The sequence below is a fragment of the Bos mutus genome, chromosome 1, assembly GCF_027580195.1.
Source record: "Bos mutus isolate GX-2022 chromosome 1, NWIPB_WYAK_1.1, whole genome shotgun sequence".
NCBI classification, from domain to species: Eukaryota; Metazoa; Chordata; class Mammalia; order Artiodactyla; family Bovidae; genus Bos; species Bos mutus.
This window is the reverse complement of record NC_091617.1, coordinates 10494692-10503785: the sequence shown is the minus strand read 5'-3', so window position 1 is coordinate 10503785 and position 9094 is coordinate 10494692. Positions and strand designations below refer to the sequence as shown.

Genomic DNA, 9094 nt, shown 5'->3' with positions numbered 1-9094 from the left:
TTAGATTCACAATGTGTTGACCTGGTAAGTTCAATTCCTTTTGCCAAGTTACTTTTGGATCTTAACTGATTTTCTGAAATTTGTAAGATAGAATCTAGTGTGGGTGATAATTTTCCTGCATATACTTAGCATGCTACTTGAGAAACAATTCTCTTATTTTGAGTTGTGTATGTGTCCTTTTAATGGAGTAAGCTATTTTGTAGGATAATATTATTTGGCAATGGATATTGAATGAGAAAACCTATTTGAATATCCATCTAGCCATATGAAGGCATTTACAAATATACATATATATATATATATATGCATACAAATACATACACTGTTCAGTTCAGTTCAGTTCATTTCAGTCTCTCAGTCGTGTCCGACTCTTTGCACCCCACGAATCACAGCACGCCAGGCCTCCTTGTCTATCACCAACTCCTGGAGTTCACTCAAACTCACATCCATCGAGTTGGTGATGCCATCCAGCCATCTCATCCTCTGTCGTCCCCTTCTCCTCCTGCCCTCAATCCCTCCCAGAATCAGAGTCTTTTCCAATGAGTCAACTCTTCTCGTGAGGTAGCCAAAGTACTGGAGTTTCAGCTTTAGTATCATTCCTTCCAAAGAACACCCAGGGCTGATCTCCTTTAGAATGGACTGGTTGGATCTCCTTGCAGTCCAAGGGACTCTCAAGAGACTTCTCCAACACCACAGTTTAAAAGCATCAATTCTTCAGCATATACTGTTATGCATACATAATTAACTGAGGTTTACTTCTTGCAAGCCAAGTTCTGTTTTACATATGAGACGTATTTAATTTTTACAAATCTATAGGTTTGATAATATTTCTACAAAGAAAGAATCTGAGATTTAGATAAATTAACTGAATTTCTCAAAATTATATGCCCTATAAGTGGGAAAATTAGAATTAAAGTTTAATTTTAACTATTTCAGTATGAGAGCTCTTTAACATGGCATTCTTCTCTTCCAGACTCTGTCAAATTGATTCCATATTTTAAATTTTATGATCTAATAACCATAAATGATTACTAGCAGTTCTTCACTTAATTATGTATTTGTAGGAATCATAAAGCATTAAGACTGACAGATGCACATTTGTTAGACAGCTCTCCCTCATACTCATGCTTCTGATTTAAAGCAACAATGTTATCTGATGGCTTCTAACATAACACTGTTGCTAGAGTTATATGATGTTAATCCTATTTTAATGAAAATTTGAACCACAGTCTCCCTAACTTCATCACAAACTTTCAGATTGTATTTCCTTCCTTTGATAAATTTCTGAGTTAAGTTTCATTATTGTAATCTAAACAATAAAAGTGGGAGATATCATCTTTTGCTACATTGAAATCTATCCACTGTCACATGGTAAGGAAAGGGAAAAAATAATTCAAAGCCTATGTGTGTGTGTGTGTGTGAGTGTGTATATAAGAACTGTGTATGTGAGTGTGTGTGTGTGTGTGTATATATATATATATATATATGATTTATATCACTGTCTTTCAGCCTAGGATTCCAAGAATGTATATTAGGCAATGAAAACATATTTTTCATTACATGTTTTGTTTTACAATATTACCTAACACTAGTCAGTATTTTAACAGGAACCCAAAGAAAATGAACAATATGTTAAATTATGGCTAACTCATTCACTCATTTTAGATTCTGTACTCAGGATTTCTTCATCCTGCTTTTTTGTCCTTCAAGCAGATGATGGCTTGTGCTGGACTGATACAAACTGTGAGAAGGAAGAAACAGAGTACACAAAAATCAGAAGTTTTGAAACAGGTCTTTTCCAATGAGTAAGCTCTTCGCATCAGGTGGCCAACAGCTACAGGGGCTTCCCTGGTGGCTCAGTTAGTAAACAGTCTGCTTGCGATGCAGCAGACCCGAATTTGATCCCTGGTTTGGGAAGATCCATCCCCTGGAGACGGAAACCACAACCCACTCCAATATTCATGCCTAGAGAACCCCATGGACAGAGGAGCCTGGCAGGCTACAGTCCATGGGGTCGCGGGAGTCGGACACGACTGAGTGACAGCTACAGGATGGGTGTTAAGACCCACGTACAAGGTGATGTACAAGACGGTGACCGCCTGCCAGTGAATATGCAGCCTCCAGGCCCTCGCTGCTGAGCTGCCACGAAGTTGTAGGCTCCTCTGATTTCGTGGTGCCCAGGTGGTCGGGCACCGCCACCTGGCGGTTGGCCCTTGGGGCCCACAGGCTTCTCTGGTTTCTCACCTGCAGCAAAGTGTCGAACTGACGGAGCTGCTGAAGGCGCTGGAGGCCAAGCCGGCAGGGCTGACTGTCACGGAGTGGGCAGGGCCCCGACCCCAGCTGCCCCCCCGAGGACCCTGCCCCGCCTTGGGGCTCCCCAGTTGCCCAGGGCAGCTCCGGAAATGGAGGCCTTCTAGGGCTGCTGGGAGCCAGAGAAAACCAGAGGCCTCCTTTGTTCCCTTGAGATGATGGAGTTGGTGCTCAGGGGCTTCCTGGGTCCACTGGCCCCACAGGAGACCCCGGCAGTGGGGGCCCAGTGGGGATGAGAGGTCCATCAGGTCTGCAGGGCCCCCCAAGGAGCTCTGGTCAGGCCAGAGCTGTGGGTACCCCGGAGAGAGGGGACCTCCAGTGCCCCAAGGCCCTCTTGGCCCCCCTGGCCTCCCTGCCCCACCCCCCAGCCCCTGTTGGACCACCCTACACCCGAATCTCCCAGCCTGAGGACCTGTTTCTGTCTAACACTTTCACTCAGACCAGCAGCCACTGGCCACCTGGACCGGCTGGGTCCCCAAACCACCCCCCCCCCGCCGCCGCCCTCCCCGGGATCCATGGGTCCTCCTGGACTTCCTGGCCCCATGGACATTCCTGGGAGTTCTGGACATAGGGGACCCCCAGGCCCCACTGTACCTAAAGAAATCTCAGGCCACCCTGGAGAGAAGAGCCAAAGAGGACTGCAAGGGTAGCCCGGCCCCCAAGGCTCCATGGGGGCAGTGGGGAGAACCTGGCTGCAAAGGAGACTTTGATGAGAAGAGCCCACTGGAACCAGAGGGGTCAGGGACAAGCCTTGCCACCCCCAGGGGCACCCCCAGCCTCCTGAAGGGCAAAAGGGGAGGACAAACCGCCAGCTACAGGATCCTGGCCCCCAGGAGCCGAGACAAGACAAACTGAGGGTGGTGGTGGCCCCATGGGGAAGGCCAGGCCAGGCTTCCCTTCCCAGCCTGGACTGGGCTGACTGCCTCTGGGTTCTGCCAGTCCATATTTATTAATATCCTCGGGGTCCCCTGCACAACCTAGGCCTTTGGGTGGGGGTCTTGGTCCTGGTACTCAGTGCGCGTCTGCCTTTCATGAGATTGAGCAGGGACTGGGGCCTGAGAGGGAGGTGTGGCCCAGGTGAGAGGGCTCAGGGCCCTGGGCCTCAGTTGCCCTTTGTGAAGTGGGGTGATGCAGGTCTGCGGCAGGGACAGCAGGTTTGGAGCTTCTGTCATCTCATCAACTGCCCGGCCCTCCACACTTCTGGGGATGACGAGGACGGGAAGTCCGGCCTCCCCACTCCCCAGCCAATCCTGGGGAGCCCACCTGCACCCCTCCTCTCCTTGTTTTCCGGTGCTGGGTTCCTGACCCTGAGGTCAAGCTACTTGATCTGACTGGGTGTTCAGGGCTCCTGTGTCAGTTCTGACCACTGAACCCTCAGTCCCTCCCGGGGGCCTGGAGGAGGGGACCACCTGCTCCCACAACCGCCTGTGACCGCTCCAGCAGGTAGATGTGTATCAGCCAATAAAGGCCTCTGCCTGACTGCCAAAAAAATTAAAAAACGAACTAGAGACACCAGGTGGCATCTCTTCTTTAAGCCCAACTCTTGATACATGATAGTCTTTCCAAAGTTGTATGTCTTCTATCTCAGTATTTGTGTTATTGGGAAAAACATTTAGCAATTTGCTAGTTTGTTTTAATCACCTGATTTGGCAAGGAACCCATAATGAAACAGTATTTTCCTTTGTAAATCATTTATTTATCACTTTGTTAGGGATAACATTGTTATTTATTTATTTTTCTTTTGCCTAGATCAATAAAGCATAGCAAAGAATTCTGAACTCTTATTAAGTGCTATATATCTATTTAAATGGAATTATGTGTTGTCGTACAATTGCTCATAAAAACAAATCTAGAAGAATAGAATGCATTCCAAATAGAGATTCTGGGGTCAAGCTTGCATAGTGGAGATAGTTTGTATATTATCATCATTTTTTTTCTAAGGCTTTAGAAGAGTTTTGTCATGCTAAGATTGAAGTAATTATGCTTCAGTTTATAGAATATCAAATAAAAAGAATCTCTATGTTCTTGTGAATCTCTATGTTCTTGAAATGAGATTGTTTAGTTTTAAAATTATTCAGTGAGCAGCTGTAGTTTTTCTTTACAACCTCACTTTCTAGATTCCTTTTAAAGCTGAATAATTCAGTTTAAAAGTCCAACAGCCTCATACTTTGAGCTTCACGGTACTTCACTAAAATCACTGAGGATGGTGACAGCAGTGATGAAATTAGAAGATGATTGCTTCTTGGCAGGGAAGCTATGACAAACCTAGACAGTGTGTTAAAGATCAAGGACATCATTTTGCCAGCAAAGGTCTGTACAGTCAAGGTATCATCTTTCCAGTAGTCAGGTACGGATGTGAGATCTGGACACAGTGGAGCGCTGAAGAATTGATGCTTTTGAACTGTAGTGCTGGAACATACTCTCAAGAATCCCTTGAAAAGCAAGGAGATCAAACCAGTCAATCTTAAAGGATATCAACCCTGAATAATCTTTGGAAGGACTGATGCTGAAGGTGAAGCTACAGTACTTTGGCTAAGAGGGTGACAGAGGATGAGATGACTAGATGGCATCACCGATTCAATGGACCTGAACGTGTGCAAACTCTGGGAGATGGTGAGGAATAGGGAAACCTGGAATGCTGCAATCCATGGGGTCGTGAAGACTGAACACGACCTGGAGACTAAGCAACAACAACTTCACTTATTTCATTGAAGACTCTGTCCTCCTCCCTCCCCTTACCTGTCATCAATCATTGTGAATTCAACTTCCACAGGGATTAGCCATCTAACACTCAGGTCTCTCTTCAGATGTCCTTTCTCCCCCTCCAGTTCAACTATCTACTGTTATGACCACTTTTCAGATTTTCATCTCCAGATCTTGGGCCACTTTTGAAGTTTTATTATAAAAATTTGTTTCCCATCCACAAATATCTTAGCCTCCATCTCATTTGCTCAAGAAACTTAATTTCACAATCATACAATTTCACTGGAACTCTAGGGCATTATTCTCACAATAATTTCATGATACAAAGCATCTTCTGACATCACTTTCTCCTTTGTGTAACTTAGATTCTATATTTAACATTATCATCCCTCTTTCAAATCTCCTCAACCACTATGAAATATTATCACTAATATTATTATCACATTTATTATTATTGATAACCTTGCATACACTTCTCTGCTGCCCTAGTCAAACCCACTATCAGGTCTCCTCAAACAGCCTTGTAATGTGTTTCCACACTTCTACAACTTTCCAATAGCGACACAGCAACATGATTGCCTTTAAAAAAAAAAAAACTGTAAATTGCATCATTTATCTTTCATGCTTACAAAACTGTTCCGTTTCCGTATTCTACCTGATATAAATTACAAACTCATGTCTATGTCTAATGCCATCTAATCCTACCTAGTATCCATCTAAACCAAATTTCTTTTAACTTCCTCACATAAGTAAAAGGCTACTGCTCTGCTTTGCTTTCTCATGGTTTCTATGACTATATCCTTCCCAATGTTTAAATCTTTCATTCAAGATTACCTCCACAGAGAGGACCTCGCCAATCATTTTCTTAAAGTAGGCACTGTCACATCAGATTGTTCTGTACTTCAGTGCCTTGTTATTTTCTTTCATATGGTATATAGTGACTATTGGTGTTTCCCTGGTGACTCAGACAGTAAAGCGTCTGTCTACAATGTGAGAGACCTGGGTTCTATCCCTGGGTTGGGAAGATTCCCTGGAGAAGGAAATGGCAACCCACTCCAGTATTCTTGCCTTGAAAATCCCATGGATGGAGGAGCTTGGTGCAGGCTACTATCCATGGGTAAAGAATCTGCCTGAAATGCAAGAGTCGGGTCAGGCGAATGAGTGACTTGAAAATCCCACTTTCAGGCTTCTTTGTGGCTCAGATGGTCACTTCTTTGTGGCTCAGATGGTAAAGAATCTGCCTGAAATGCAGGAGACCCGGGTTCAATCCCTGGGTCAGGCAGATCCCCTGGAGAAGGGAATGGCAGTCCACTTTGGTATTCTTGGCTGGAGAATTCCATGGACAGAGGAGCCTGAGGGGTTACACAAAGAGTCAGATAGGACTGAAAGACTTAACACGTTCACTTTCGCCCCCCCCCCAAATAAATAATAAACAGAGGCTCCAAGGAACCGGTGCATATATCATGTATAATTTTCTTTTTCTTTGGATAAATACCCAGGAGAGGAATTGCTGAATCGTAGTTCTATTTGTAATTTTTTGAGAAGCCCCCATAATATTTTCTATAGTGGCTCAATCAATTTACATGCCTACAAACAGTGCACAGGGTTTGCTTTTCTCAACATTCTCAACAACACTTATTATTTGTTATCTTTTTAATAATAACCATTCTGACAGATGTGAGGTGATATCTGATTGCGGTTTTGATTTGCATATCTCTTATCATTAATGATGTTCAATGTCTTTTCATGGGCCTGTGGCCATCCAAATGTCTACTTTGGAAAAATGTCTATTCATATCTTCTACCCATCTTTAAATCAAACTTTCTTAAAAATTTTTTGATGTTGAGTTGTATGAATTTTTGAGCATTTTGGACATTAACCTTTTAGTGGATATATTGTTTGCAAATATCTTATCCCATTCAGTACCTTGCCTTTTCATTTTGTTGACAGTTCCCTTCACTTTACAAAAGCTTTTTAATTTGATGTACTCCAACTAATTTATTTTTGCTTTTGTTTTACTTGTCTGAGAAGACTGATCCAAAAAATAATACTACTAAGACCAATGTCAAAAATCTCACTCTCTTAATTTTCTTCTAGAAGTTTTATGGTTTCAGATCTAACATTTAATCCTTTCATCAATTAAACTTATTTTCATGCATGATGTGAGAAAGTAAGCCAATTTAATTCTTTTGCACGTAGGTATTTAATTTTCCCACCACCATTTATTAAAGAGGTGGTCTTTTCTGCTTTGTATATTTTTTCCTCCTTTTTTATAGACTAATTGCTCATATAAGTGTGAGTTCATTCCTAGATTTTCTGTTCTATTCCATTGATCCATGTGTCTGTTTTTGTGCCAATATCATACTCTTTTGATGACTGTAGCTTTTGTAGTATAGTTTGAAAACAGGGAGCACAATACTTTCAGCTTTATTCTTCTCTCTCAAGATTGACTATTCAATATTGACTATTGACTATTTTGACTATTCTTTTTTCCATAAAGAATGTTTAATATTCTGAGGATTAAGAAACAAAATATTTTTTAAAAACTTGCTTAACTAGGTTTATTTTTTTCTGAATTCTTCTAAGAATTAAAAACAAATAATCAAACCATTATAATTTGAACCATCAGATTTTATTTCAGGAAAATCTAATACTTTTCAAAAGTTATCATTTTAATGTTATTCCACAAAATTACTTCTTAACATTAAAAAAAAAATTTCCCATCCAAAGATTCCCATATTTGAATTACATTACTGCAAGGCACATTTGGAATGCACCTCCCTCACAACACACAGACAATATACTTCCTGAAACAGGATTTTAAAATACTGTTAACTTTGCTAAGAAAGTATATTCCCTGTGTAACATTTTTAACTTCAGTATATTAAACACTAAGTAATACAATAAACTTCACAATTCTTAGGTAAAAATGTTGCTTCTGGAGGATAATGCACCTTTTTAAAAATTAATTCAGTACATATGTATAAAGATAATTCTTTCTTAAACCTTTGTACTTGAAATACAGATATGGTGATGCTAAAAACAGCCTTAAACAAACCTGAAAATACTGCAGAATGATAGATTTTATGTTATTGCCTTCATGTGAGATTGTATCATTTCCTCTAGTATCTCCAAAGATGAATTTAACAATGGCTAACTACTATTTCCTTCATCTCTAACATCAGTTCTTTTATAAGAGATTCCAAATTTTTATATACATATATATATATATATATATATATATATATATATATAAGCCAGGACAATTTTAATGGTTCTTCCAAATTTAATGCCTCTTATTTAGGGCCCAAATACATATATTCCCTCTGAAAATTTTTGGTCAAGTATGTTTAACCATGACAGCAAATAGCATTTTTAAGATGTTGATATTTTTCACATCATGCATTTTTTGTTAATAAATATATTGTCAAGAAAGTAAGAACAAGCGCTGTGTTTTCTTAATTATAAGAGTTGAGTGAAAAGAAGAGTAACAATAGTAATGACATTTGTTGCAGTCTGATACTTCAACAGTCATGGTGTTTGTGTTTTGCAGTCAGGGCATTGTGAAACATCACAATATTTCTTATCCCAAATATCAAGTCAACAGAATACTACTTTCATTGCTTATGTCTTCAAGAGGTGAATTATTAAAATTTTTTAGCTATCTCAATTATATTTACCTGTGCATGGTTATAGACTACAAGGCAGCATATATTAATATCAGAACACATATTCAGAGCATTTCTGTAAAGCAATCATTGCAGGCAGAGTCTTTACTGTCTGAGCCACCAGGAAAGCCCAGTTTATCAATAACTTTCCAATTACAGCCAGGTTTGGATTGTGGGAAAACTCATCCTTAAAGTTAAAAATTTTCACATTTTAACCCCAGACAAGTGACTTAGATTTTTCTGCTTTAAGTTGAGAGTTGTACATCTTATTGTGGCATCAAGAGTATTTAAAAAATATATTTATTTATTTAAATATATTTATTTAAAATAAAAAAGTCAAAGACATAAGACTAGAATTTTGCACTATCATTAAAGAAACTAAATCAGAATTATATAAATAATATATGAGAATT

General features: G+C 40.3%; 1 pseudogene; it reads left to right on the top strand.

The window, feature by feature from the left end:
• Positions 1–2037: 2037 nt before the first annotated feature.
• Positions 2038–3165, top strand: LOC102282664 (EMI domain-containing protein 1 pseudogene; annotated as a pseudogene).
• Positions 3166–9094: the final 5929 nt, after the last annotated feature.